Source organism: Haemorhous mexicanus, chromosome 17 (assembly GCF_027477595.1).
Source record: "Haemorhous mexicanus isolate bHaeMex1 chromosome 17, bHaeMex1.pri, whole genome shotgun sequence".
Taxonomy (NCBI): Eukaryota; Metazoa; Chordata; class Aves; order Passeriformes; family Fringillidae; genus Haemorhous; species Haemorhous mexicanus.
Genome location: NC_082357.1, coordinates 4,209,701 through 4,227,901, shown reverse-complemented (window position 1 = coordinate 4,227,901; position 18,201 = coordinate 4,209,701). Strand labels below are relative to the sequence as shown.

Below are 18,201 nucleotides of genomic sequence, written 5' to 3'. Positions count from 1 at the left end.
ATAAGACAGTACCCTGAGGATGAGTTCATAATGCAAAATATTTCAGTCTTATTTTAATAAAACCAGCAACAGCCTACTACACTTACACAGTACATTGTATCTATGAACCCTATTTCTCAAGTCAAGGGAAAAAAACATAGGGTGAAATCAACAATTGCAAATATTACTTAAATTGCTGCAGAGTGACTGGTTGTTCTGAAGGATGCATCATCTAAAATAAAGCCATTGTGTGTAAAACCTGGTGTTCATCTCCTGAGACATCTAAGAAAAGAGATTTCCCCAAAGAGAAAGAAAGCAGAGTAAAGATTTTACCACAAGCAGGAAGCCCTGATATTTTGAGGGGATGTTTTGGTCTTCTGAGTTTACCTTTGGAACTTCTCGTGTTCCCATTGAACTTCAGCAAATGTACAAGAGTTGTGCCTGGGCAGCATTTCCAGATTAGAAATCTCCAGTAAGGGCTGCAGTCCAGGCAGGCTGGGCTGGATCTGAGGCAGCACTTGGAGTAAAACAGGAGCCTAAAGGTTCCTGCTGCAACTGGGACCAAACAAGAGACAGGCCAGCACACAGCAGAGCCATGGTCTTCAAATGGAAACTCTTCAGATCAAATCTGAATTTTTAAATCAAGTTTATCTTCTTTTACAGTTGGTGGGTGCATATAAAGCATTTGCATTAAGTATGAATGCTCTTTAACAATATAAAACAGTAAATCAAAGCATCACTTAATCCTCCCTCACCAAACCTTACCACTTTGTCAGATGGGCTCAATTACTCCAAATGAGGAAACAACAACTTCATTAATTCCAGTCTTAGCCAATAAAAAGCTGACTGTTATTGTGCTTATCCCCTCAAAATCAAGCAGATTATTCTGGTGGGCTGACATATCTGAATCACAGAGAAGGAAAACTGATTCTGAAGATTTGTCCATCACTGGACAATGACCCAGTGACAGCCATATTGAAACAAAATTGTGTCTATATATAATAGAATAATATTAATAATACACAGATATATAGAATATGTATATATATATAAATACATATAAAATATAATATATATATATCTAACTAGAATATCTATTTCTATAATACATAAAACCAACTAGCAGAATTCAGAATTTTGGTTTTTATCTGTGTAGGATTTCCTGTCTACAGAAAGCCATTAAAAAATAACCCTTGCTTTGGTCAGATGTCTTCTAATTTTTACTCAGTTCTTCCTAAAGCATCTTTTCTTGACTCCTTTGTAGGTAACAGGATGGACTGCAAAGCTCTCCTCAGTGTTTCCAAACCCTCCATGTTGCACAGAGAAAATTCTCAAGACATTTATGTCAGTTATTAACAGAATCTTCCATGCAATTTTGCAGCTACACGTCTTTGTTCTTTGTATTATGTATGAAACTTCTATTTTACAGTTTTCTAAAATGCTGCTTCAAACAAGTAATGATGGAAAACAGTATCTGCCTCTGGCTACTTGCAGGCTTTTGAGCTCATGAACAGAGATACCTCTGACCTATTTTACTTTTATTCTATTTAACTGTTTCTGATAGCAAGTTTATGTCCACCCTTGGTTTACAGAGCTCGAATTCCTTCCTAATATTCCAAATATTTTTCTTGATCTGCAGTCCCTACCATCAAGCTCCTCTCATCCTAATGCTTCATGCCATAAACCACATGAATTTAATTTAGGTACATGTACTGATAAAAATATTTTGTATAACTCCCACATTTCTGCTTCTCCAATTCAAACATTCATTTAATAATGCAAGTCTATTAATCTGATGAATGCTAAGTACAGGACAATGTGCAGATACCTAATTTTACCCAGAGGGAAACAAAACAATTTCCAAAAAGCCATCCCTTACTACAGCTCTCTGTTGATATTTCAGGAGTCTATTTGTCCCTTGGATATATTCAGAAAGCATTCTACAAGCCTACAAATGCATCTTTTTAATAACAGTACCACATAATTCTTCACTGCTACAGAGAGATGAAAAAGTGCAAATGTTTTATCTATCCCCAAAACAAAGGAAATAAGCCTTTGTCTTTGCTTTTTTGCAGTGCTTTAAGCATTTACCTTAATGAGCTTTGTTTCTCTGTACCTCTGGAGAATAGTATTCTGCCCAACAAAACAATTTATTGCCCAGAATGTTACTACTGCTGATAAAATCTTAGCTCCTCCAATACTTCTGCCTTGACAGCTAATACCCTAATGTTTCATTTACAGCTGAACAAAGCAGCTTATCTCTGCTAAAAGGGGAATTAGTTAGTAGTAAGAAATAATTTCAATCATCTGTTCTGCTTCCCAAGTAAAGTGATGACTTGGGCATACTTGCTTCTATCTGATGACAGGTGTGTTGCAGTTCTTGGAATACAGAACAGGTCTGTCACATGAGCTTTGTAATTCCTACAATGCAGCTGCAGGGATTAGGGAAGAGTCAGGTCTTGGCTGTCAAAAAAAATCTGCAATCAGCAGAGTGTGGCAGTCAGCACTTGTACTTTACAGTTAGGGCACGGACTCCAGGGACAAAATCACTTCTGATCAATAAACAGCTTCATTTTCTATCTGCAGCTCTACTGATATAGGAATATTCCAACGAGTTCATGTACATGTGAAATCCCATATTAATAAGCAAATAGGTTTTGTTGACAAATCAGGCTTTATGGCCTGGGCTTTGCAAAAATGGCTTTGATTATCACCTTACTGTGTCACCACCTAATTATTTCTATCCCCAGGAATGAAAATCAGCAGGGATTTTATCAGCATATCACACACAGCAAATCAGTTGTGGGATTCCTCTCTAGAGCAGCTGATAGATACTTGGGAGTCTCAATGGCAAAGGACAAGGACTGATCTTTCCTTGATGTCTGAATGACCTTCCTCTCCCAACAGCAGTTTTTCATGTTGGTAGATAATAAGGTCACCTGAATACTTCAGGGAAAGCAGCATAACATTTGCCCACGCTGTATTTTCTCTGTACTAATATTTTCTGTGAGTAATCATTTAGTTTGCACCAAATTTAAAAGCATTAAAGAAGTGATTACAACTGTAGTGCCATTTTTGAGTTCCCCAACATTTGGTTCTTCAATTAGACAAGGCAATTAATGACAGCATGAGAATTTATAGCTAATAGTTTTGGAATTCACCATCAGTTTTATCAGAAAAAAATTATGGATTGCAGGAGGCACTGGTAAAAAAAAAAAGCTGTAGTTGGAGATGAAAGGGCATTTGATAGAAACATCAACAATTTTTTTTTTTTGATGCAATAATAGTAAATTAGGTTGGTATAAGAAAAAGGCGCTGCCATGCTGCAAGCTGCTGTGTGATCCTACACAGAATGGTTGTCTTAGTGGAGTTCCAGTGGATTTAAAATTAATTGCACCTTCTTTTCTGAGATTCTTTGTAATCCTCTCACACATTCTTAGTTCTCAATCACAACTACATGTTATAAATCCCTTTAAAAATTAATTTCCAATACACATGGCAGTTCCACTAGCACTATAAAGTTGTCCAGCATCTGTCATGTATGATATTCAACTCTTGCTGCACCAGGCATTTCACTGACCACTTGGTGTGTTCTCAAACAGCTCTCCAGAGATGCCAGACCAACCCAGCTTTATTTCTATTCATGTGCCAATCCAGGCACCAGATCAAACTTTATATGGCTAAAAGGTCATTCTGCTCCTCTGCTATGAGAGATTACTTCATTCTACTTTAATGTATCTCATGTTATTAAAAAAAAAAAAAACCTGAATGGCCTGAGCAGCCCTTTCTATGGAGGGATGCATTTCTCAAAAAAAGAAAAAAGAAGTGGTATCACAGAGGATCATTTCATATGCTTATTTATTCAAAAAGCCATTTACTAAAATCTGAATTTGTACTTTAACTGAGCTTAACAATGAAAATCTTAAATGCTGGCTTGGCTGCTGCACAACACGGCAAATTCTGCGAGACTGTCCAAGGGAAAGCTGATTAATCAAAAGGTTGGGATCAGAAATGAACAATCATTTCACACATATTTATGCAGAAACCCAATAGCACTCAATTAAATGCTGCTAAAATCCAGAAACGTGAATTACTCCACGTGTCACCAGACTATAACTGTCCTGAGCTGCAAAAAGAGCACCCAGGCACAATGGTTCAAAGGGTGACACTGTAAGGACGTGGCTGGCAGAGTATTTCCGCCACAAAGAATCAGCTGCAGGAAGGCTGCAGGAAGGCAGTAAGTGAGCAAAAGAGTCAAGATTATTTCTTGTCCACGGTGCTGTGTTCTATCAGCATGTAACATTCACCTGGGAAAACCACAGAGCAAACTGCTTGCTACTAATTCTATTTTTCTGTTGTTTTTTTTTAATCTTTTCCTACTACTCATCCTTTCATCCTTTTTAAATTAAGTGACTGAAGTGGTTAAATGAACTGGTATCACAGAATCATCCATGTTTTATTTAAAAAGGCCAGAAAGAGAGCAAAAATTAATCCTTGCATATTGTCCTACCTGTATTTCAACCTTTTGTTTGTATGTCTACATAAATATTGGTACATGCATACTGCAAATGGCTCTCACCTCACTCCTAAAACAACATCTATCCAGATATAAGACTGAAAACATGGATAGAATCTTTATGCTCAGATCAATCATCAAGGTACACACAGGCACTGCACTAAGTCACTTGGGTCTAAGTTTAAAATGCTCATTTAGCTGATTGCTTAACACAAATAAATGATCAAAAAGGCAAAGCAGGAAAATATAATGATTATTGAAGAGTTTCATGAAAGGTTTAAATCTGATGAAATAGGTGGAAGGAAAGTACTGCTACCTAACCTAGAAAGGACAAGTTTCGTTTTTGTTTACTGACAACCCTCAATAAAAATATAAAGAGAATATATAAGAAGGAATAAGTAAATGCAGCTGGAACAGCAGCAGCTATAGACAGCTATATGTAAAATGAAAGTGGGAGAGGACCTGGCATGGAAGAGAAACTTTAGGCACTCTCAATATCAAACTCACAAGTTTATAAATACACATTTACACAATGCAAAGTCCCTGAGTTCTTACTCACTAGAAAGTCTCCAGTGAAATATGTGGTGCCACAGGACCTTGAAGATGGAGCAGAATGAAGCTGGATCTTCCCCTGATTGATTTTCCAGAGCAGTAATGACAATGCCTACCTGCACACAACCCTAAGAGATCCATTTGGCCTAAAGTTGTTTAATTTTTAGTGCAGGTACTGTGCTACTGTTCATCTATTATTTTGCTGATGCATGCATTAAAGGACAAACACACAGCTGTACAAGATTTAACTCCACTGAAAAAAGCAGCATTGAGGTTTCCCTTCACTGAGATTTTACCTCTGAAATTAAGTTTTGCACAAAGTAGGAAAAGTAAATGATGAGTCAGACTTTATAAGTGAAAAATGTAATTAAGGAGTTGATTCTGCCAGCACCAGAATTGTCTTGAGCCACAGTGCTGTTACTACTCCTGACATTTAGTATCATTTCAAAACGTAGAATTTTTTCTTTCTCTGCACTTACTATTAATAATTTTTTAAAATGTACAAACTGGACAACATGCACAGAAAGATGTGGAAACTACCTATTTGCTGCACACTTTGAAAGTTCAATTGTCCATAAATGCTTAAGAAAATGGAAAAATGGCAAGCACATGGGCCGCATGCACTGAGGTAATTTCTGTTATTTTTTTCCACCTCATCATCCATTGTGTGAGCTGCATTTCCAATAAACCTTCCCCTGAAAATAAGGTAACTTCAAGCAATATGCACTTTGTTTGGTTTTTTTAATAGTATACAAACTATAATTTCTTTCTCACATAAATTTAACAGAACCCCAGAAAACACAAGTTTTAGGAAAAGCAGCACCATCACCAAACATTGCAGGAGCACGTGAATTACTGAATGTTGCTGAAAAAACCACAGATTTCTTATTTTTCATGGACAAATTTAGCTGGTTAATCCTATCAACCACAGGGATTTTGGCAGTTGAGAATGCCAGAGCATCTGTGACTTTGGCTTTTCTTGGAAAGAAAGCAGAGCTGGAAGAGAACTCCTGAGTCAGGGAGTTGAGTCACCTGCTAGGAAGCCACATGATGTAATTTTTCTTAAGGGTAGAAGCTCCTTCTCAAAATTTGATAAGTGCTTGACCTCCCCTGGCCCAAACTCAAACTGGAATCCTGTTTCAGGAACTCCCTGATGTGACTATTTAAAGGTTCTTTTACATGTCTCTGTAAATTATTATGGCCAGCACGTACCTCTTTAGCTAAAAAGGCCGTGCACATCCTGTCCTCTCCTCCCAGGCAGCCACAGATAAGAGCAATCTCCACTTCTCAGCATTCCCTTGGCTTCACCAACCACGCTCAGCTCTTTTCCATCACGATCAGCTCTCTGGTTTTCCCCCTTCCAGCCTCTCCCTGCACCTATTCCACTTTGTGTCCATCTGTCATCTCCCAGCTGCACCATCTGGTTCATAGGAGACACTACACAGACCTGGAATTCTTGGATATCCCAGTAGTTGTGTGCTTGAGTTTGGGATAGAGAACCCATCATATTGCCTTGCTGCTTTGGATCTATTCCAGGATTTAATGATACCTTGGACACAAAGCAATGTGGGCTGTCAAGCACAAAACCCCCAGATCAATAACCTGGATTTGAAATTAGGCTGTATGACCTGTTCACATAAAACCAGCAGCTCTTAAATGTCCAAATTTGTTACAGAGGTTTTTTCAGTAATACCAACAATATTTGGTTTTAACATTTTAAGCTCTACAATTTAAGAATTACACTAGAAACACGAAATAAATCCAATAAATATCTGTCATTTTACCATCAGAGTCTGTGATTACACTATGCAAAGACTGCTTAAATACTCGAAGAATATTCTTTTAAGCTTTTGTTCATACCCCTATGTTATGTCTGGAGAGCTATTTGCTCACTTGGGCTAATTTTCTTTCTAAATACCTCTCTATTATCATGGCCAGCAATAATTAAAAACAAGTTATTTTTCAATGAATACACTGGAGTTTCTTTAGGTTTTGGGGTTTTTTTTCCCCATTTTACAACAGACTACAATGCATATTAGAATAAAGGTGTCTTTGTTAGGTGGCCACATTAGGCTGAAACTGTCAGAACATATGGGAGGATAAGAGATGAACACAGCAAAACAGAGAAAGCATTTTGTTGGATTAATCACTGAGGAAGATTTCCTAATATTGTGCCCCCACCCCAACACCACCAGCCACTCATCCCAGTTCTAGAAAGTAACGGAGAGAGAGCTTAATATAATGTAGGACTCTTTACTCACTATGGGCTATGTAATGCCTGGTCCACCTGGCTGAACACTACAGGATATGGAGATGTCTCTGAGTGTGAGCTCATCAAATATGTGAAACTGCTGCTGTGAGTGCATGGGCTTCTACTGCCCTCATCTTCTTCTCCTAGCAAAAGATAGAATTGACAGATTTAGCACTTGAGGTCAGGTCCTCAAGGGGAATAACTTCAACTGAGCTGTAAGCACAAAAGTGAAAGATCTGGTCTATGGACTGTGTAAAATGTTGTCCCTTGTAAAAATATTATGGTACTAGAACTGAAGACCAAGCTGACATGGAGTTTGTGGTCTAACAACTCTTTCAAAAAAATTCAGAGGGATTTTTATCACCTCAACAATTTTACCTTTTACCTCCATAAAATATTGACATTACCTGCACATCTTTTGACCAGTGATATATTTTTTATAAATTTATAATTAAACATAGCTTATATGTGAGCAAAATGATCCACAACTACATCTCATTTACCAGTATGAAACCATGTAAATTTTCAAACACATTTAGCTCGCTGCATTATTCAGGGAGGATGTGTATGAGCCTGTTTAACCCTTACATCAGAAATAATGTAAATACTGTAAGCATGCAAGCTAATGCAAAATGAAAAGTAATTTTTAAACATGTGCCTGAAAGAAACAAAAAGTAAAAACCACCTTTTATTTCAAAAGAACTTATATGAATGATTTATAGGTTGACACAGTAATTAATACAAACAGAAATAGTCTCACTGAGCAAGCTCAGTGTAAAGAAGTCTATAAAATACATGTGTATTTTACATTTATTTATTTTCAAATAACTGAATGTATGTGTATATGTAATGCAAAATACACATGTATTTCATAGACTTCAAAAATTATACAGATAAGTTCTGTACTAATAGACATAAACATATATATGTATGTACAAGGCACTTCAAGAGATTTTAACACTGCAATTTGATATTTAAAAGATTACCAGATAAATTTGCCCTCTAAATTTACTACATGATCTTATAGATACTTATGAAATACACAAAACCATGAAAAATATCAGTAATTACAGACATCTGTCAAGTGAAACACAACCCTGATGTCAAGCTAGGCAAGCTGCATCCACAGCTCATATTTTACTCAGTCACAGCACACTTTAAAGGGTACAGCCAATTTTATTGGTTATTATCATATCTAGAAACTGAAATTTTATTTTACTGGTACTGATAACTAATGCTAAGCAATGTGGTTCCATAATACAAGATGGACTGAGAAAAATATATATAAACAGTAAATAAAGATACTGGGAACACAGATATCAAATATTCCACGGCAGAAAGTCCCTTTCTCTCTGCCTGCCTCTAGTGTTGATAAGGCAGATTGCCTTCCCCACCACCCACTTTACTTGCCAGTCACTTCAGCTGAGCAAAGAACTCTCAGATCGATCCAAACAGACTCCTGACCTTGAGGAAAACTCCATTTTTACTCATCTTCTGAGCCCTTACCAAATCTACTTATGCATTGTTCACCTCCACCTTTTTAGCCAGTTGTGTGTACCTTCCATTCTGCCTTGATTTCAGCAGAAGGAGCTTCCATTCTGCTCCTGGCAGCTTGGCTCAGCAGTTTGATGGGCAAGACAGAGCCACAGTAACACCCAGAACACCTGATAAACTCTGAAAGCCAGGGGACAATGGCACAGGCAATTTCTAAACATGTACAGCTTCAGAGAATCACCTGAGACTGGTCTGGGTAGGAAAGGACCTGAAAGCTCATCCCATTCCACCTCCTGCCATGGCAGGGACACCTTCCACTATCCCAGGTTGCTCCAAGCCCTGTCCAACCTGGCCTTGGGCACTGCCAGGGCTGGAGCAGCCCCAGGCAGCCCCTGCAACTCTTCCTCCTAACATCTAACCTGACCCTGCCCCCTGACAGCCTGAAGCCACCCCCCTCTCCTGCCACCTGTCCCTTGCCAAGGCTCGAGCAGCATCCCAGGTTTTTCACACACATCAGAGAACTCCTAAGCCTGCCCAGAGCAGAATGCCACACAGAGGCCCCTGGTGTGGTTCCCAGACCCATTCCATCCTTGCAGTGTCCTGCAGGCTCTGGCAGCTCCTCCAAGAGCAGGGTTACTGCACAGGGGCAGTGTGCATCAGCACTGCCAGCATTCCATCACTATTGATGGAGCTCAGACCAAAGGGACCTCTGGAAGGTGAAAAGCTCTCTAACCTACAACTTTTCCCTTGCTGAACAGCTTCATCACAATTATTAATCTAAGAAAATAAATAAAAATGTTACAAATAGAATTTATAATCTTCTATTAACTATTAGAGTCTAGATATTCAAAAGAGTAGTTAGTCTTTTATCCTAGTTTCTAAGACTAAATGGTTCATACAGCACTCAGAATCAATTTAAGAACTGTTATTTAAAGCAGTTATCTTTCTTCAAAATTTAACTTGATATTCTCCAAACTGTTAAGGAGAAAGATGTATCAGAGAAGGATAAAATAGATTATACCACGGGCTTAATTTCCCTTTTTCTTTCTAATAGTTTTTTGCATTAAAAAATCTGTTTGCAGTGTACTTAACATTTACCATATAAATATGACCACATGACATCATTATGCTAATCTCTATAAACCCCATCTAAAGCTTGTTTGTAGGTAACACCTTTGCAGATTAGGTGAATAAAGGGAAACTCAAATTTAAAGATCCACACACCGATTTACTTTTCTTGTCTATGTCAGAAAAGGAGCAGAATAGATGATGGAAACAAAATTATCATAGTCTTTTGTAACAGGGGCAAATACCTCCAAACTGACTAAAACAACAGTCAGTATATATAAACCTAAGGAATGAAAGGTTTTGATTATTGATGAGTCAAATGTGAAAGCAATTCACACTGCTTCACTCAAGGAGCAGCTAAGGCGCAGACAGGGTGAGGTACCATGGAAAGCTGTATTGCTGCTTGCTTGGTGGCTGGTAGATGAATTCCAGTTCTGCTAATTCCAGCTGGCAGACTGGACTTGGAAGCACAAGAGCAGGAGAGCTCTCATGACTGTAACCCACAGCACTCAGGATAAAACCATTTACAAATTGCCTGTCAGGTGTGTCTGACTGCCTCCATTCTTACAGGAATCATGCAGAATTCCCCAGCTAGAGCTACCCAAAACAAGTTCCCTTTCTGTTTGAATTTCCTCATGATTCAACTCCTGTCAGCACTATGAGAAGCCAGTAACAGTGACAGAAAACCAAGTTCAGATAACAGTATAAAAACTGGCATTAAGGCTGGAACACCATTACCTCTTGTGGTTGCTGACAGTCTGGTCAGAGAGAAAGATCAACTTTCCCAAGCATTACTCTGGGGAGTTTTGAGAAAACCCAGAGAAAGAATTCAAATGACTTTTAATCTTTACAACTAGTGTTTTAAACTTGTTGTTTAGTTATGTTTTAAAGTGTTGTTCTTAATTTACCACTGATGTGAGAAGTGTTAACTAAGGACCAATCAGGTCCAGCTTTCTCAGAACAATTTATAAAAAGAATGTAATGTATAATAAACTCCACATTTACCTTCTGAGACAAGTCTGTGTTGCCTTATTCAACTGTCCCTAATATGAGAGCAACAACTTCTGTCATGTAAGTGCTTAATCAAAATATCATGGAAATTATGAATCTTCTATACAGCTCACTTGAGTTCCACACTGTAAACTCATTCTGATCCATCACTTCTTATCTACCTTTTCTTTAGCATTTTGGAAAGCTCTGCAACAGGTACATTAAGTGCAAGACCTAAACTAAACTTAAGAGATTTGGGAGGCTTACATGTTCTTGTTTTAATTACATGTTTTTAAGTAGAAAGCAATTTAGTCTGAAGTGGTACTTGTGCACCCTTCCTTTACAGCCTCCCAGCAACACTGCTGGTTCAATTCTCAGGGTTCAACATATCCTGGTTTCATAGCTTAAGAAGAAAAAAATGAGGTAGACTTTTTTATTTTCATTACATAGCTCAAGATATGTCCAGTAAGCACATGATCTTTTTATTTAGTACAATCAAAACTGCTAACAATCAAAAAGCAAATTTTTTTTTCTTTTTTTTTAACCCCGTGATTGTTTCATTGAAAGGACCACCCACAATGTTATGAAACTACAGGATTTGAACTGTAGGCAACACCACAACTTTCTAACATCATATTGTCTATATGCAGGAGAACTGTCACTGTTTAATATAAGTTAACAAGAATGCCAAGCACTTGCATTTAATTAAAGTTATACATCATTTTAGATAATTAGAAATAATTATGAAGAATTACCATTGTAAATAAGGCAAATAATATTATTTTAACTGAAATGTGAAGTCTGAATTCAAAAACCCAAAATAAACTCCTGGGAATGCAAATGCACCATTATGCAAACTGTTTTCTTTAAGTATGATATAATTTATGTAATGAAATAAATCTATGCTGTTAAAATATTTAGCAGAACTGAGAATAATGAGTAGAGATAGGATTAGTTTAATTAGTTTACTGAAATTGAGTTCTTATAGTGGCTAAGTGTGATATATTAGCTTTTGTCACTTGGAATAAAAAAAGAGGTAATTAGTTCTCATTCAAATATATTGTTTTCTTTGAAGAAGGAATTGCAATATTTTAGCCTACACAGTAGAAAATAATACATGGAACATAAAACTTATCATCTTCATCCAAGAGTACATCTATGATAAATCAGAAGAAAACAGGGAAAACTTCATCATTCAAGAAAGGAATCCTGAATAGATTTCACTTACACTGTTGCAACTCCACAGATTTAAATGGAATGACAACTCTCAAAGTACACAAGTCCCATCTTCATTTATCTCTGCCTAATTTAAGGGTTTGTGACAAATTTTGTCTCTCTACTCAGCAACTACTACTTTATTACCCAGAAAATCCTGTAGTCTTGTCCTAAATCAAGGTTTTTATCAAACTGACTCAAAATGACCAGGAGGAATGCCTTCCTCAGAAATATTTACTGTTGAGTCATAAACATGTCTATCAAAAGGTCAGAAGCAAATTTTATCTCTGTAAAAATAAGAAAAAGAAACAACACCAGGTATGCTTTTATAGACTAAACATCATTTCACCACCAGAAAATTGCTTAATGGCAATTTCTTACATTTCTGAAGACAACTGTAAGGAACATAGTTAACAAGGAATACAAAGAGAATTCTGTATCTGTCTTTTCCAAGAAAATCTGAATGTTCTCCTCTAAGAATGAGGCTCGACTGCAATCAAACAATATGAATGTATTTAAACTGCAATCTAAAGGCCTAAGACATAACCCTCTAAAAACTGAATACATGCTCACAAATGAACCTGAACCAAAACAGAAAACCCATCCAAAGAAACCCCCTGTGGTAACACACAGACAGGAGCATGAGGAACACAGAGAAATAAAAATCTCGCAAAGAAATTGATATATTTTTCAGTTAATAAAATAAAGAAATTATGAATGGACCAAATTAGTTTTATTTTAAATAAACACTCAGGAAAAGGAAACCCTCTGCTGCAGCATACTGAAAAGCCTCAGGCATTGATATAATAACAGGCCATGTATCATTTAATCTTTGATTTTTTTTGGAACAGAATTGTTGCATATGCAGGAGCTATTTAGAATCCTGGATTAGAGAGCTTGAATGATTCCATACACATGTTTAAAAGAGCTCCAAATTGAAATACAGCAAGTCAACCACAAAAAGAGATTTGCTCTCCCTTTTTGTATATCTCCCAGCCATACAGCCTTAGACACAGCACTTCAGCCAGCAGTTCATAACAATTATGAGAAGATAAGAAATGCACCTTGTCCTCAGGTTCAGCTGCAGTATTTAGGCTGATTGTTTGGACTGAACAGTAACATGAACCACTGAGCTCTGCAGGGCATGGGGAACATCAAAGCCACACCAAGCCTTCACTCTCCATGTATCTGTCGATATTTCCTACTTGTATCTCACCACCCTCAGACATCACCTCCCAGGTGATTTTGAAAATAAACTCTGCACATCATAAGTGCCCAACTTTGGCTTTTTTAAAAGACCCTGATATTATTACTTGAGGCAAGTTGTCCTATTGCTGTTAAGCAAGGGTGATTTATGCATCTGAGAAAACCATCACTCTATTACTAATGGGCAAGTTGCAATATGGAAAAGTCCATCGTGCACTGCTGCTGCTGATGTTCCTCAGTCTGGAAATATGCTTCTTCCAAACACATTGTGCAGGGCCAGAAACTGATAATCCATCTATTACACTGATCTTCTATTCTTAGATTATAAAAAAGCTGTAGTAAATCAGTATTTGGAATTCTAAAACTCACTGATATCATAATGAAGACTGGAGGAGAACTGCACAATTTGATTCGCATCTTTTAATTGTAAAGTCTGAACAATAAATTCCAAAGAAATTAACTTGCTGCATGATCTAATGAAGATAATCAAATCAGAAATGATTTAATAAAACCAAAGTGCACAGTTTGGTACTCAAGAGTCTGATACATAATTCATAAAGTTGCCACATTTGGTCATTAGGTCAAATTTATTAACTAAGTGGTAAGCTATTCTGAGAACTAGCCATGAAACCAGGAGGTCTTACACATGAGCAGGAAGTATAGAAAAAGCTTTTTTGCCTGTTTTCTAAATTATTATAATTGACTTTTTGCAATATGGTTTGTATAAAACTACAGGCCAGACTGAAGACTAAGGAGGTCTATCTGGTTTTCTAGACATACTTCCATGATAGATTAATCTCAGTACCCCCACCTCTGAAAAAAAAAAAAAAAAAAAACAGTGGGCTTTGGATATTGGCAGTAAAAATGCTGAACTCTCTAGAAATACACAGGAGGATGGAATTCCCCTGCCAATCAGCTGCTGGAGAGGCTGTGGTACAACACTGGCCCCCACACAACAACTGCAGAGGTACCACTGCTCCCTGGTGCTGCTGCCCAGGAGCACTGAGCCAGCAAAGCTTCACAGGCTGGCTGTGGGACAGAGGGGAAAAGGGAAAAAGCTGCCTGCTCTTCCTCATTGAGTGCACAGGGATAGGAATGGAGTTTCAGAGTGACAAGTGCTCAGAAAATAAGGACAGAGAGGCTCCATTTCTGTCTGTTGGTGAAAAACCAGCCTGGCCAGGAGTCACTGCAAGCACAGCAGCAGAGGGGCTGCTCCACTCGCTTCTCCCAGCACTGAGCAGCACCTAGGGGCACAGTTGCACCATTCCTCTGAGGCTCTGAGAGCCAGGAGACATCCTCACAACTCTGTCCTCAAGACAGAGGGTTTGTACTCCTCATGGTGCCAGAAGCAGCTGAACTTTTGTTTTGTGCCAGAAGGGAAGGCTAAAAAATTCCCCCCGTGGCAAGAGTTACGAAAGAAAAAAAGAAAGTGAGAATGACACAAGTGAATCTCGGCAAAAAAGAAATGCTCAACTGTTTAAAACATTCAGCTGACTGTTAGTAAATCCCTTTCAACACTTTTTTAAAATGCAAATAAAAAGAATTAAATTTTTGTGGGGCAGAATGTTACCAGCTTAGCAGCTCCACCTGCACCTGCACCCACGAGTTGGAGAACAAGTGGGTTTCTTTCTCCCAGGAATAAATACATCCTGTTTCTTAAAACAGATCACCTACACAGCCTATTTTAGGAAGCTTGTCAACACAAACACTTTCTCTGTGTTAAAAAGAACAACTTTTAACCCTCAGGAAATCCACCCAAAGTTGGGGAGTCAGGCACAAAGAGAATTGGAAAACCTTGGGGGAACTGGTTGAGTCTATCAGGGAGTTATGGATACCCAAAAGGTTTCTAAACTACCAACACCCTTTTGATAAAATCCTGCATTTTCCCATGTAATACAATTGTAGGACAAGAAGCTACAGGATGATGGCAAAACTCCACTGGGGCAGCCTGCTCATGCCATCAAAGACCAGTTCTCAACTGTACCTAAATAAATTACATTTTGTTTCAGTTTTTCTTTTGTTGTTCTCTCTGGTGGAAGAAGAAAGGATGTGTCTCCAGACACATCCTGGCAGTAAATCACAGGCAAAACAACACCTAGGTTGACATGAGCATCTGATGTTCCTGCACAGGCTCTATTCAGTGCAGTGTGATGGTAATTCCAGTGTTAGACATGGTTATGGCACCTCCCTCAGAGACAATCATGTACTTTATGGCTTGAAAAAACCAAATTGATACACACCACCACAAGATGTCTGATTTTATGAACATATATCAAAGTAGATACTGACACAACACTGACAAGACAGCAATTTCTTCAATTTAGCCAAGCTCTAACAGAAATCCCATATAATGAAAATACATTCTTGTGGGGTTTTTCACAGTTACATTTATTTGTTTCTATTTCATTGTAAAAAATATAATAATATGATCAGACCAAGCTTTATATCCAAGTGTGTATTTTTTGTCCATAAATCTGCACACAATGCAGGCATCAAGAAACAAGCACTAAGCATATGTTTATTACATTACTCCCAGCATTCTGATAAAAAAGAGAAGGTTGATATATAATCCAGTGTGGCTGGTGGAACAAAACACATGGACTCTGTAGAGATATTAGAGGTTTAAGGTCAGACAAAGATTACAGGAGCCCTTTCTAGCCTCTGTGTTTTATGGGAAAAACCACTTGAGCTACACTAAAATCACATCTCTCATCTGGGGTTTATTCTGCATTCATACCCTTTCTTTTAAGATTATGAAAGGAACTGATTCAGCACTTTTAATAACTGCTAGAGCAGAATCGCTCTAAGAATCCAATTTTCTGTGAACCAATTGTACAATGAAATTCAGTGTAATGTAAGAAGTGCCACAGTATCTCCAAACCTCCTAAATAAATAACCCGAATACTAAAATACCATTTTCCTTTCTCTTCCCAAATTTTACTGCGTTAAGACACACTAAAGCTGAGAAGAGACACCAAGTGATGGAGGGACCGGCTGAAGAAAACAAACCATTCTCTTGCTAATGCAACTTGCATGTAAAAGGGGAAATAACACAATTACTTTAAAAGCTTTTCTTCAGGCACAGCCCAGGCTTTCCACTGAACAGCCATCAATCACACAGCTCCACTCCTGTTTGCCCACAGCTCTCAAAAGAAGAGTCCAAGGATGGATCAGACTCTCATATAAAAAGAGGAGATCAAGGGGGAAAAACCCCCAATTTTTATGGATGCGCCTCTTCATAAAGAAAACTGACAGCTCATACAGTAAGATTTTAAACAGATTTCTGCTGGTTTGGGGTTTTTTTGTGCCAGGATTTCTAATCAGAACACAGACACCTCATAACCCTATCAGCACTTGCTGGGGTAATGGCACAGTTTTAGCCATGAGCAATGGAGCCCTACCTTCAGATTTTATCTCAAACTACTTTTACTTCCAAAAGCAACATGGTACAAGTTATTCATTTTCACTTGAAGCAATAACCCTCAGAATGAGCAAATTCTTAAAGCAGTTGTTGCTCAACTTTTAGAGTCTATAAGGACTAGTGACATGTTTAAACTGCAACCACGCCGGGCTGCTCTACCAAACTCAGCATGCCAGTCATTTGTTTTAACCACAAATACACATCTCTTACACACTATTAAATGATTTCACTTCACACAGGCTGAAAATGCTTTCCTTAAAGAAACTTGCTCCAGCAATTAAAGAGGAGTAAGGAGAATAAACTTTAAGACTCAGTTTAGAAATATTAATGGCTATTTGGTCAAGAAATCAGTGGCCAATATGTTGAATTTCAGTCCCCTAAGAAATAAAAAAATTATTATAATTACCTCATTAAAAAAAAAAAAAAAAGGCAAAGAAAAAAGGTTCAAGTGCTGTATTTAGTTTTTAATCAACCTTGAGAAAAACTTGGCTTTTTAAGAGAATTGTATTTATTCTGATTTTAAAAACTTCCTTGTGTAAATTGACTGAACTCAGCTGGGGCAAATAAAGAGAATTACCCTGCAATTTTGCTGAGCTATGAAGGCTTACCCAGAGCTGCCAGTGACTGAGGAGAAAACCTGAGGGCCCCTCTAGACTCTTCTAAAGAGAACTTTGCCTTGATCACTGTGCAGTTGAGGGGAGAAGGGTGAGGTGCATGTGGGCTCCCTAGCTGCAAGGAGGCTGCTGGAAAAGTCTCCTGCCCTGGATGTGCCTGCCTGGCTCCCTGCCCCTGACATCTGCCCAGGTGGCACTGAGCCAGGCTCAAACTGCTGTGACCTAACCCAGGAACAGGATGCTGGGATTAGATGAAAAGTCCACTGACAACTACACAGATAACAAAACGTCCAAAATCACTCTTTGGAGAACAAACTTAGCACACTCCTCTCACAGCAAGCAAAAGTTTCAAGTTCCATGGGAAAAAAAAAATCAAAAACAAAACAAAAAACCTGACTCAAAATGACCAGGAGGATTTCCTTCCTCAGTAATATTTACTGTTGAGTAAATGGACGCTACATGGATGGAGCAAATACACAAAATAACAATTTGCAAAGTTATCTGGAAGTTTCCAGAAACTTCTTCCAGATAACAAGAAAAAAAACCCCAAAACCAACTTGCTTAGAAAGTTATTGGGTTGTTTTTTAGTATATATTTTTACAATTCCTGTACCTATTAATAACTTGCGATTTCAGCCTAGAAATAAAGATGAAGCTAAAGATGATTCAGAAGGGATGATGATGTATGCTCCTCCTCTTCCTCACCAGGCAGTATTTCCCAGGAAACCACAACAGAGTATCAATGCTACTTTTGAGTCCCTGGTGGATTTCTGCCTAGGAGACAAAAATATCCCTTCCTAACAGTACCTATTATTTACTTTTCAGCAGAATTATAGCCAAGTTTGTTTGATTTCATGGAGCTTTGCTGCAGGACAAGGACTGTGAATTCCCACCCA

At 38.0% G+C, this 18,201-nt stretch overlaps 1 protein-coding gene across 37 annotated transcripts in view; it reads right to left on the bottom strand.

Annotated features, from left to right (window-relative positions):
- The window catches only part of RBFOX1 (RNA binding fox-1 homolog 1), a 1,186,796-nt gene that overhangs the window by 198,256 nt on the left and 970,339 nt on the right, over positions 1 to 18,201 (bottom strand). Inside the window, exon 4 of one of the 37 annotated variants that reach the window (XM_059861577.1) lies at positions 7,309 to 7,441. The exons of the other annotated variants lie outside the window; for them this stretch is intronic. The gene's annotated coding sequence lies outside the window, so the exon portion shown is untranslated. The remainder of the gene's footprint in view (positions 1 to 7,308; positions 7,442 to 18,201) is intronic. 37 annotated transcript variants of the gene reach the window in all.